We start from the raw sequence: 13517 nt of genomic DNA, 5'->3' as shown, positions 1-13517 counted from the left end.
TGTTAGCTTTGTGGATGCAGCGTGTAGTGTAAATGTCTGTAATGGTGGGAAGAGAGACCCCGATGATCTTCTCAGCTGACCTCACTATCCGCTGCAGGGTCTTGCGATCTGAGATGGTGCAATTTCCGAACCAGGCAGTGATGCAGCTGCTCAGGATGCTCTCAGTACAACCCCAGTAGAATGTGATGAGGATGGGGGGTGGGAGATGGACTTTCTTCAGCCTTCGCAGAAAGTAGAGATGCTGCTGGGCTCTCTTTGCTATGGAGCTGGTGTTGAGGGATCAGGTGAGATTCTCCACCAGGTGAACACCAAGAAATTTGGTCCTCTTAATGATTCCTACTGATGAGCCATCAATATTCAGCGGGGAGGGGTCGCTCTGTGCCCTCCTGAAATCAACAACCATCTCTTTTGTTTTGTTCACAATCAGAGACAGGTTGTTGGCTCTGCACCAGTCCGTTAGCCACTGCACCTCCTCTCTGTAAGCTGACTCGTCATTCTTGGTCAAAGAGCAGGAGGTCAGAGGTGTGGAGGGCAAGGGGAAGAAGGTTGGAAAGGGGTCAGATAGATGGCACTGAGGAGTAGACAGGACTGGATCGAAGAGGGGTATGGGAGAGGGGTGTACAGGACTGGAGGGGGAGAGGGATTGACGGGGAGGGAAGAACAAGGATCAGTTGGAGGGCGGAAGAGAGGGATCATTGGAGTATGGGATTAGAGGGAGAAGGGGACAGTGACTGGAGACAGAGAGAAGAATTATCCACTTGCCCTTTGTATACCTACAGATGCAGACTTGTCTATTGTCTCTCTAAGAACTCTTACATAGTTTCAGCATTACATTTTCACCTCACCTCTCCCCTGTCGTCATGAGCTGTCAGGTTAGCTGTGGTTAACAAGCCTTTGTCACTGTTTCTCTGCCTCATTTGTGGCATTCACTCTCCCCGAGTCTCCACCTTACACAGATAATCCTCTTCTCTCTCCACCCTTCCCCTCCTCTGGGTTTCAAACATCTTTGACAACCAGAAACTGGTGGGGAATCTGTCCTTGCTGGGTCTGAACATCTCCCTCTGCAACTGGATCCTGGACTTCTGAACCGAAAGGCCAGTCAGTCCGTATGGTCAGCAACGTCTCTTGTCCCATTACACTGAGCACCGGCACTGCCCAGGGCTGTGTGCTCAGCCCACTGATGCAGGACTGTGTCACAGGAGTCAGCTCCAACCATATCAAGTTTGTGGATGACACAACAGTGGTTGGCCTCATCGACAACAGTGATAAGTTGGAGTACAGAAAGGAAGTGGAGTGGTGGAGAACAACACTCTAAGTCTGAATGTGAGGAAGACCAAGGATGTCATTGCGGACTTCAGGAAGGTGCAGATGAACCGTTCCACTCTGCAAATACATGGCTCCTCCATAGAGAGAGTGAAGTGCACCAAATTACTGGGAGTTCACATTATGGGTGACCTCACCTGGTCCCTTAACATCACCTCCCTGAACAAGAAGGCTCAGCAGTGTCTCCACTTCTTAAGGAGATTGAGGCAAGTGAGGTCCTCTCACTCCCCACCACTTTAACTGAATTTTATAGGACCACCATTGAGAGCATCCCGACCAGTTGCATCTCCATCTGGTATGAGAGCGGCTGAGCATCAAACCGGAATTCCCTGCAAAGGACTGTGAGAACAGCTGAGAGGATCATATGAGTCTCCCTGCCATCCATCAGGGACATTTATCAGAAATGCTGCGTACGCAGGGCCCCACCCATCCATCCAACACCCTCTTGACTTTCTCCCATCAGGCAGGAGACTCCGATGTGTAAAATCAAGAACGTTTAGGATCAGAAACAATTTCTTCCCTCGGGCCATTGGGCTTCTGAACTCCCTACCGCATTGTATCTGAAGTCTCACGGGCTAATCTGTTCTGACCCTTATAGTATTTAATTTATGTACTTTAGTTTGTTTATTTATGTGTAATCCATCTATAGAATCCATCTTAGTTTCATAAGTGACTATGTGCTACGTGTAATATAGTGCTTTACACTCTGGCCCGGAGAAAAGTTGTTTCGTTTGACAGTACAGGTATACATGTTTATAGTTAAGTGACAATAAACCTGACTTGATGTGATTGTAATGAAAGGTTATTGATTTGCAATATTAACTCTGTCACTTTCTCTACCAATCCTGCCTGACCAGCTGAGTACTTCTTGTGCTTTCTGTTTCTATTTCAGATTTTGGTTATGGGCGGTTTATTTGCTTTTCGATTCCTGTCCGTGTAAATGTTTTCTCATATTTCCTCTGTCAAACATTTACCTAATGTTGAAATCCTCTAATTAATATCCTCTGAATGTTTTTTTTAATAAAAGCAATCCCAGCCTTTCTAATCTCTCTGATATAGGGATATATTGACAGTTAAGTGGCCTCTATCTAAATGCACCGGTACCGATAATGGACTAGGCTTTATTAATATCACTATGTATTATGGTTACTTTTGAAATTTCCTGTCAGCTAACAGTCCCACAACACTAATGGATGTTTGAATCCCAAGGGCAGAGAGATTTCTGTCAGCATGTTTAAACATACAGTATCTCACCAGCCGTTCCATACCTTCTCTTGTTCATTTGGAACTGCAGGACAGATCCATCTGCAATAACTTTTCCAAAGTGGGTCAAAGGATTCCTTCACGGAAGCAGGAAAACTGGTTATTTGGCCCACCAAGTTATGCAGACCTTCAAACACCCATCTCTACGAATCCTCCCTACGTCTCTATCAACTTTCCCCATATTCTACCACCCCCTTACACACTAGGGGCCATTTATAGGGGCCTAATGACCCATTAACCCTCACGTCTTTGAGACAGGAAAGCCCACAGGATCGCAGGAAGAACGTGTAAATTCCACATTGACTTTTCAGACAATGCCAGAGAGAAGAACCAGTAGATGGTTGCCTCTCTAACTGGAGGCCTGTGACTAACGGTGCTGAGTCCATTGTTGTTTGTCAACGATCTGGATGATAATGTGGTGAGGTGGATCAGCAAATTTGCAGATGGTACCGAGATTGAGAGTGAAGTGGACAGTGAGGGAGATGTTCAAAACTTGCAGAGGGATCTGGATCAGCTGGAAAACAGTGGGGTGAAAAATGGCAGATAGAATTCAATGCAGACAAGTGTGAGGTGTTGCACTTTGGGAGGACATACCAGGGTAGGTCTTACACAGTGAGCAGTGGGGCACTGAGGAGTGCGGTAGAACAGAGGGATATGGGAATACAGTTCCATAATTCCTTGAAAGTGGCGTCACAGGTAGAGAGGGTCGTAAAGGAAACTTCTGGCACATTGGCGTTCATAAATCAATGTACTGAGTACAGGAATGTGGGTGTAATGTTGAAATAGTTTAAGACCGAATTAGGTTTATTGGAGACCTGATGTTTGAAATAGGTTGGGACTTTATTCCCTAAAGCATAGAAGATTGAGGTGAAATTTGATAGTGTTCTATGACTCTGTGACTCTAAGGGGGCTGAGGCAGAAAATAAAAATCAGCTGTGAACGAGTGGCAGAGCGCACCCAATGGGCTGAATAGCCTAATTCAGCTCCCATATCTGACTGCTTTGTGAGTCGCTGGAGCTGTGACACAGTAGCTCTACCAGCTGCCCAGCTTGCTCCCTTAAATCCTCCTACCTACCCTTCATACTCAGTCACACTACATACCTGCTTCAACCTCACTCCCAACCAATTCAGGCAAGAGGTTAAATCCTTAAATGAATTCATTTCTTGTATTTGAACAGAGAGGCAGAAAAATTGAACACTTTGTGCCCCTTTCACTTAAATAGATTATCTTAATCTTTAAGATGGTAAAACAGCTAAAAAAAGATTATTTGGAGAAAGTGTTTCCATTTGTGGCTCTCTCAGAGCTGGGAACATAGATATAAGAGTCACTAAGACACTAATTAAGGAATTCAGGCACAGCTTCTTTCCCCAAGAAGGGAAAGAATGTTCAACTCCCTTCCAGGTTACTCCTCCACACTCATCCTCAATATCTCCTCTCCATGAGCACAAGGTGCACGACAAGGCTGTGTACTTAGTCATTTGCTCTAATCCCTTTATTCCTATGATTGTGTGGCCTGGGTCTATGAAAAGGCTACGAAAAGTGGTGGATATAGACCAGCTCATCACGAGCGAAGCATTCCCCACCATTGAGTACAGCATATTTACATGGAGCACTGCCAAGAGAGAGCAGCTTCCATTATCAAAGATCTCTACCACCCAGGCCATGCTCTCTTCTCGCTGCTACCATCAGCAGCTCTGTGCCCGGAACAGTTACTACCCTCCAACCACCATGTTCAGGAACAGTTACTACCCTCCAACCACCATGTTCAGGATCAGTTACTACCCTCCAACCACCAGGTTCAGGAACAGTTACTACCCTCCAACCACCATGTTCAGGAACAGTTACTACCCTCCAACCACCATGTTCAGGAACAGTTACTACCCTCCAACCACCAGGTTCAGGAACAGTTACTACCCTCCAACCACCATGTTCAGGAACAGTTACTACCCTCCAACCACCATGTTCAGGAACAGTTACTACCCTCCAACCACCATGTTCAGGAACAGTTACTACCCTCCAACCACCAGGTCCAGGAACAGTTACTACCCTCCAACCACCATGTTCAGGAACAGTTACTACCCTCCAACCACCATGTTCAGGAACAGTTACTACCCTCCAACCACCATGTTCAGGAACAGTTACTACCCTCCAACCACCATGTTCAGGAACAGTTACTACCCTCCAACCACCATGTTCAGGAACAGTTACTACCCTCCAACCACCAGGTCCAGGAACAGTTACTACCCTCCAACCACCATGTTCAGGAACAGTTACTACCCTCCAACCACCAGGTTCAGGAACAGTTACTACCCTCCAACCACCATGTTCAGGAACAGTTACTACCCTCCAACCACCATGTTCAGGAACAGTTACTACCCTCCAACCACCATGTTCAGGAACAGTTACTACCCTCCAACCACCATGTTCAGGAACAGTTACTACCCTCCAACCACTAGGTTCAGGAACAGTTACTACCCTCCAACCACCATGTTCAGGAACAGTTACTACCCTCCAACCACTAGGTTCAGGAACAGTTACTACCCTCCAACCACCATGTTCAGGAACAGTTACTACCCTCCAACCACTAGGTTCAGGAACAGTTACTACCCTCCAACCACCATGTTCAGGAACAGTTACTACCCTCCAACCACCATGTTCAGGAACAGTTACTACCCTCCAACCACTAGGTTCAGGAACAGTTACTACCCTCCAACCACCATGTTCAGGAACAGTTACTACCCTCCAACCACCATGTTCAGGAACAGTTACTACCCTCCAACCACCATGTTCAGGAACAGTTACTACCCTCCAACCACCATGTTCAGGAACAGTTACTACCCTCCAACCACCATGTTCAGGAACAGTTACTACCCTCCAACCACTAGGTTCAGGAACAGTTACTACCCTCCAACCACCATGTTCAGGAACAGTTACTACCCTCCAACCACCATGTTCAGGAACAGTTACTACCCTCCAACCACCATGTTCAGGAACAGTTACTACCCTCCAACCACCATGTTCAGGAACAGTTACTACCCTCCAACCACCAGGTTCAGGAACAGTTACTACCCTCCAACCACCAGGTTCAGGAACAGTTACTACCCTCCAACCACCATGTTCAGGAACAGTTACTACCCTCCAACCACCAGGTTCAGGAACAGTTACTACCCTCCAATCACCATGTTCAGGAACAGTTACTACCCTCCAATCACCATGTTCAGGAACAGTTACTACCCTCCAACCACCAGGTTCAGGAACAGTTACTACCCTCCAACCACCATGTTCAGGAACAGTTACTACCCTCCAACCACCATGTTCAGGAACAGTTACTACCCTCCAACCACCATGTTCAGGAACAGTTACTACCCTCCAACCACCAGGTTCAGGAACAGTTACTACCCTCCAACCACCATGTTCAGGAACAGTTACTACCCTCCAACCACCATGTTCAGGACCAGTTACTACCCTCCAACCACCATGTTCAGGAACAGTTACTACCCTCCAATCACCATGTTCAGGAACAGTTACTACCCTCCAACCACCAGGTTCAGGACCAGTTACTACCCTCCAACCACCAGATTCAGGACCAGTTACTACCCTCCAACCACTAGGTTCAGGAACAGTTACTACCCTCCAACCACCAGGTTCAGGAACCAGCCTGGGTAACTTCACTCACCACTACTCTGAACAGATTCTATGACTCTTTACAACTCAAGTTCTCAGTCCTATTTTCATTCGCTCAGCTGGTCTTCCTTTGCACATTGGTTATTTATCAATCTTTGTTTATGTATAGTATTTTCATTAAAAAATTACTTTTTTCCCCCGTAAGTGCCTGCAAGATAATGAATTTGAAGTTAGTATATGCTGACATATACACACTTTGATAATAAACATACTTCAGAGGGTGACAGAGGGGAGTAGCAGGAGTGGTTTTAAGAAAGACTCGTTCTGAGTTTGAAGGAGCAGGGACGTGCACTGATGAGGGGCAGGGACGTGCACTGATGAGGGGCAGGGACGTGCACTGATGAGGGGCAGGGACGTGCACTGATGAGGAGCAGGGACGTGCACTGATGAGGGGCAGGGACGTGCACTGATGAGGGGCAGGGACGTGCACTGATGAGGAGCGGGGACGTGCACTGATGAGGAGCAGGGACGTGCACTGATGAGGGGCAGGGACGTGCACTGATGAGGGGCAGGGACGTGCACTGATGAGGGGCAGGAACGTGCACTGATGAGGAGCGGGGACGTGCACTGATGAGGGGCAGGGACGTGCACTGATGAGGGGCAGGGACGTGCACTGATGAGGAGCGGGGACGTGCACTGATGAGGAGCGGGGACGTGCACTGATGAGGGGCAGGGACGTGCACTGATGAGGGGCAGGGACGTGCACTGATGAGGGGCAGGGACGTGCACTGATGAGGGGCAGGGACGTGCACTGATGAGGGGCAGGGACGTGCACTGATGAGGAGCGGGGACGTGCACTGATGAGGAGCGGGGACGTGCACTGATGAGGGGCAGGGACGTGCACTGATAAGGGGCAGGGACGTGCACTGATGAGGGGCAGGGACGTGCACTGATGAGGAGCGGGGACGTGCACTGATGAGGAGCAGGGACGTGCACTGATGAGGGGCAGGGACGTGCACTGATGAGGGGCAGGGACGTGCACTGATGAGGGGCAGGAGCGGATCAAGTGGAATATCCCCACTTGTCTGAGGAAGCTTGACTGTTCCTGCAGGGAAAGTTTATGTTTGTGAAAATTTGCATAACATGAACTCTCCCTGGGATGGATTTGGTCGCAGCGTTACATTCCTCTACATCTGGTCTGATGCAGTCAGTTGTGAATGAACTTCTTAAAGAGAAATTGGGATTGTGGAGACAGTTACTTATGGAGTTTTAAAATGCCAGTTTTTAGAAAGCGAGTGGGGCCTAGTGGGACTTTCCGTGGAGAACTGCGGGAACAGTTGCTTGTGGAGTTTTAAGTGCTGGATTTTAAAAGCCCGTGAGGCCTATTGAGACTTACTGTGGAGTCTGGGATTGCGGGAACAGTTGCTTGTGGAGTAAGTGCCAGATTCTAAACAAGTCAGAGGGAGATGTTAGGTAATGTAGCCAACAGACTCAGTGCTGGGTGCCCCTCAACCAGTAAGGCTTGTGGTGGTGCCTTGGTCAGACTCACCCATTATCTGCTTCTCATCACATTGTACACATTCAGAATCAATTGAGTTCCAGGCTTGGACTACAACACAGATGGAGGCCACCCGGTCAAATCTTGTTCCCAGGACAGCATTCTTTCCCCGTAACTCCTCTAATCACTCTCGCTCAAGAACCCATCCACTTCCATTTCAAAGACATTGATTGGCTCTGCATCCAAAAGCACCTTTGCTGCTTCATCAGGGACCGTCCCTGATTCATAAGGTCAGAAGCATGGACGTTCTAATGATTGCACAACAGTGAAGTCAGACCTGGACAATACCCTGGGCCCAGGTGGTGGGTGGCAAAGTAACATTCAGCCTGCACAAGTGTCAGGCAATGCCGATATCTAACATGAGAAAATACACTGTTCACCCCCTGACATTCATCGTTACTATCACCGAATCCCCCACCGCCAATATCCTGAGGAGAAACATCAACCAGTAACTGGCCTGAAGTCGACGTGGACTTTACTAAGGCATTTGACAAGGTCCAGCATGGGATGTTGGTCAAAAAGGCTCAGTCACTCTGCGTTCAAGATGAGGCAGTGAATTGGATTAGACATTGGCTTTGTGGGAGAAGCCAGAGAGTGGTAGTAGATGGTTTCCTCTCTGACTGGAGGCCTGAGACTAGTGGTATGCCGCAGGGATCGGTGGTGGGTCCTTTGTTGTTTGTCATCTATATCACTGATCTAGGTGATAATGTGGTTATCAGATTTGTGGATGACACCAAGATTCGGGGTGTAGTGGACAGTGAGGAAGGCTATCGTGGCTTACAGAGGGATCTGCATTAGTGGGGAAAATGGGCTGAAAATGGCAGATGGAATTTAATGCAGACAAGTGCAAAGTTATGCATTTCGGTAGGACCAACCAGAGTGGGTCTTACACAGTGAATGGTAGGTCACTGAGGAGTGTGGTAGAACAAAGGGATTTGGGAATACAGGTATATAATTTGTTCACACGTAGATAGGGTTGTGAGGAAAGTTTTTGGCATTTTGGCCTTCATAGATCAATATATTGAGTACAGGAGATGGGATGTTATGTTGAAGTTGTATAAGATGTTGATAAGGCCTGATGTGGAATGTTGTGTTTCGTTTTGATCACCCAAGTACAGGGAGGGTGTAAGCAAGGTTGTAAGAGTGCAGAGAAAATTTACAAGGATGTTGCCAGGTCTGGAAAATTATAAGGAAAGATTGAGTAGGGTAGGACTGTATTCTTTGGAATATAGAAGATTAAGAGGAGATTTGATTGAAGTATACAAACTATAAGGGATACAGATAGGACAAATGCAGACAGATTGGGTGGGACTACAATCAGAGATTATGGCTTAACAGTGAAAGCTGAGATGTTTGAGGGGAACATGAGGGGGAAACTTCTTCACAGAGGTGGCCATGAGAGTGTGGAATTAGCTGCCAACACAAGTGGTCCATGCGAGCTCAATTTCAATGCTTAAGAGAAGTTTGGATAGGTATGTGGATAGTAGGGATATGGAGGACTATGGTCCCAGTGTAGATAATTGGGAGCAGGCAGCTTAAGTGATTTCAGCATGGACTAGATGGGCCAAAGGGCCTGTTTCTGTGCTGTATTTCTCAATGACATATACGCAAGGTGGCTACAAGAGTAGGTCAGAAGCTAGGAATCCTGAATTGAGTAACTTACATCCCAGCTCCCCAAAGCCTGTCCGCCATCTACAAGGCTCAGGTCAGTAATGTGATCGTGCACTCTCTACTGGCTGGATGGGTGCAGGGGGAGCAGTCAGCTGGAGAGACTCCCCATCACAATCATTCACACACTTTACCAGCGACAAACAAAGCCGTTTGTACAGTTGGAAGCTGCTGCCCGGGGCATCTTGGTAAATTGCTGAAGATGCTTTGGAGAGCACCTTCCAAGCCATGACCTGCACCAGCCAGAAGGGCAAGGGCAGCAAAAGCAGAGGGACTTCCACCACCTGGAAGTTGCCCTGCAAGCCACACACCATCCTGACTTGGAAGTACTGGGTGTCACTGTTCCTTCACCATCATAGGGTAGAAATCTTGAACTCTCTCTAAAAGGTTAGGATGAGAATCAAGTTTATTTGTGGTTGTCTGTTGTATCCTGCAATGTCTGTGGGCAAGAACTTTTAAAGTGGAAAAGCTGTTGCACTGGGGCAGCTCCGGTAATGATGAGGTAATGTTCATGGATTCATGGACCGTTCAGAAGGGGGGAGGAGGGAAGAAGCTGTTCCTGAACATCGTGGTGTGGGTCTTCAGGCTCCTGTACCCCCTTCCTGATGGTAGTAATGAAAAGAGGGTACATCCTGGATTGTGATGGTCCTTGATGGTGGATGTTGCCTTCTTGAAATGGCGGAGCTGGCCGAGACTACAACCCTCTGCAACCTCTCGAAATCTTGTGCATTGGAACCTCCCTATTAGGGTGTGATGCAGCTAATCTTAATGCTCTCCATCACACAGCTATAGAAATTTACAAGAGTCATTGGTAACATACCTAATCTCCTCAAGCTCCTAACAAGGTGGAGCCGCTGGCACACCTTTTAGTTTGCATTAATGTGTTGGACAAATCTTTGAAGATGTTGGAACCCAGAACCTGGAAGCTGCTCACACTTTCCACGCCTGACCTCGTTTCTCCCGATTTCCCCTTCCCGAAGTCCACAGTCAGTTCCCTGGTCTTGCTGACATTGAGTGCCAGGTTGTTTTTGCAACACCACTCAAGTAGCTGATCTAACTCGCTCCTGTACGCCTACTTATCAGCACCTGGGATTCTGCCAACAACAGTGGTGTCATCAGAGAATTTACAGATGGTGCCAGAGCTGCGATTAGCCACACAATCATGAGGGTAGAGAGGGTAAAACAGAGGGCCAAGCACGCATCCATGAGGTATGCCTGTGCTGATTGTCAGTGAAGACAAAATGTTATCATCAATCTGCACTGACTGGTCTCCCAACGAGGGAGTTGAGGATCCAGTTGCAGAGGGAGGTAGAGAGGCTTTGGAAATCTTGAGGAGATGATGCTACTGAGTGCCAAACAGTCATTGATGAAACCTGACATACGTTTTGCTGTTGTTTAGTTACTCCGAAGCAGAGTGGAGAGCCGGAGAGATTGCAGCTGATGTAGCAACAGTCAAATTGCAATGGGTCCAGGACCTTGTTCAGGCAAGGGTTAATTCATCCAAGACCAATCTCTCAAAGCACTTCATGATGCACCATCAATAACTCACACTGAGACGTAAGGCGAGATATCGGCTTTTATTGACTGGAAGAAGGAACCAGGAGTGAGTGTCCATCATACAATGTCCTGGAGACTGAGGCCGAGCGTCAGGCCTCAGATCGCCTTTATACAGGGGCCTGTGGGAGGAGCCACAGGAGCAGTCAGCACGGGGCGCGTCCAGACAGGCACATAGTTCACCACACTTCATCACAGTAGATGTAAGTGCTACTAGGCGACAGTTGTTGGGACAGTTGGCCCTGCTCTCCTCGGGCTCCTTGCTGTCCTTTAGCAGCAGGTGGGCACTGCAGTCTGCAGCAGTGAGACGACCTGCTTGAAAACTCCAGCCGGCTGCTCGGAAAAAGTTTTCCGTCGGGCCCTGATGCCTTGCAAGGGTTAAGGCCCTTTGAAGGATGTTCTGACGTCAGCCTCCAAGACAGAGATCACAGGGCTGCTGGATGCTGTGGGCATTTGCACAGGTGTAGTATTATTCCCCCTCCAAAAGTGCGCATGGAAGCCACTGAGCTCATCAGGAGTGAATCATTGTTTCCATTCACGCTGTTAAGTTTCGCCTTACAGGAAGAAATGGAATGCAAATCTTGCAGCAGCAGATGTGCATCCGATTATGTCTCTAACTTCACATGCCATTGCCTTTTCACTCTCATGATGGCCGTCTGTATGTAGTACCTGGACGTCTTGTAGGGTCCTGGATTGCTGGTCTTGGGTGCCACAGATCTAGCCACCAACAAATTGCAGATCTCCTGGTTCATCCAAGGCTTCGGATTGTGGAAAACTTGGTACTTTCTTGAAGGCAGGTTTTGGTAAAGTCAGTGACAGCTGTGGGATATTCATTCAGATCCAGAAATGAATCCTTGAATATAGTCGAATCTACCAGTTTAAAGCAGTCCTCTAAGTGGTCCTTGGCCTTCTTTGACTACCCGTGCAGTCCTCACCACTGATGCTGTGGTCCTCAGTCTCTGCCTGTATGCTGGGAGTAGATGTGTAGTCATATGAGTGGACTTGCCTAAAGTGCAGATGCGGGATGATATGGTAAGTGTTCTTGATCGGTGTGTGGCTCTTCTGGTTCTGCGTGTGACATATTGATCGTAGTCTGTCAGAGACTTAGAACATAGAAATCTACAGCACATTACAGGCCCTTCGGCCCACAATGTTGTGCCAACCATGTAACCTCCTCCAGAAACTGCCTAGAATTTCCCTAGTGCATAGTCCTCTATTTTTCTAAGCTCTGTGTACTTATCTAAGAGGCTCTTAAAAGCCCCTATTGTATCTGTCTCTACCACTGTCACCTGCAGTGCATTCCACTCACTCACCACTCTCTGTGGAAAACTTACCCCTGACATAAGTTGTCCAGTATCTGCAACTTGAAGACTTCTTCAAGTTGGCCTGGTTGAAATCCCCTGTGATGATCACAAAGGTGTTGTTTCGTGACTGCTGATCGGAGTTCATCTCTTCCTGTGCCAGCTGGACGTTTGTGAGGCATGGATTGTATGTCACTACTAGAAGGTACAAAGACCTCAGTCAACAGATGGAAAAAATAACACTTGACTGACAGACGTTGCAGGTTGTGGGAGCAGGACTGGGTCAGAATCTGTCAAGACAGTGCACCACGATGAGTTTACCATGAAGCAAACACCGCTGCTTCTGCCTTTGTCCAGTCTGCATTCTGGTCCACGGGCTGGAAGGTGAAGCTCCTAGGCTGCAGTGCTGGCAGAGAGTCTTGGCTCTGTGAAGCCCCTAGGGTGCAGTGCTGGCAGAGAGTCTTGGCTCTGTGAAGCAGAGTACCAACGCTTCAAGGACTGCAGTGGCTCAAGAAGGCAAATCACCACCATCTTCTGGAGGGTAACTAGTGGTGGACAATTAATTGCAGGCTTAGGCTGTGAAGCCCACATCCCTTGAATAAATATAAAAAAAGGCAGTAGGTTGCTGGCCTGACTCTCACAATACCATCTCCCTCCTCTGTGTCTGTTAACCTCAATTTAAAATCTGACTCCCAGTCTTTGAACTATCCATTGACGGAATGAGCTTCCCTCTATTCACCCTGCCCTAGCCACACATGATCTTGTACACTCTGACGTGACTTCTCTTTAGCTCAAAGGAGAACACCCCAATCTTCTTCTGTCTGGCCCTGGAGCTGAAATCCTTTATCGCTGGAACTCTCTTCTCATAAATCTTTTCTGCACAAGATTTCAATAATGTTCTCCCCAGGTTTTCGAAACTGAATCCATCTGAATGGTGGAAACATGATAGGCACTACTCTAAGCTGATTTATTTTTGACAGATAAGAGCTTCTATTAAGAAAGTGCATCAGAGAACATCCCGTGGATGTATTAAGTGATGATACAGATAGTGATTTCCAACCTCATGCTTTGAACAGAGGTCAGGTTTGGGATGAACAGTAACTGCTGAAGATTTTGATGTGGGGCCAGGCAAATTAGAGAGCTGCTACAGGAACTCAAGCAACATCTGCAAGGGGCATGTCCTCATGTTGCCCAGCACACTGAGTTTCTCCAGTGTCTGCAGTCT

Source organism: Hypanus sabinus, chromosome 1 (assembly GCF_030144855.1).
Source record: "Hypanus sabinus isolate sHypSab1 chromosome 1, sHypSab1.hap1, whole genome shotgun sequence".
Classification (NCBI taxonomy): Eukaryota; Metazoa; Chordata; class Chondrichthyes; order Myliobatiformes; family Dasyatidae; genus Hypanus; species Hypanus sabinus.
Note: the sequence above shows the minus strand (reverse complement) of the source record.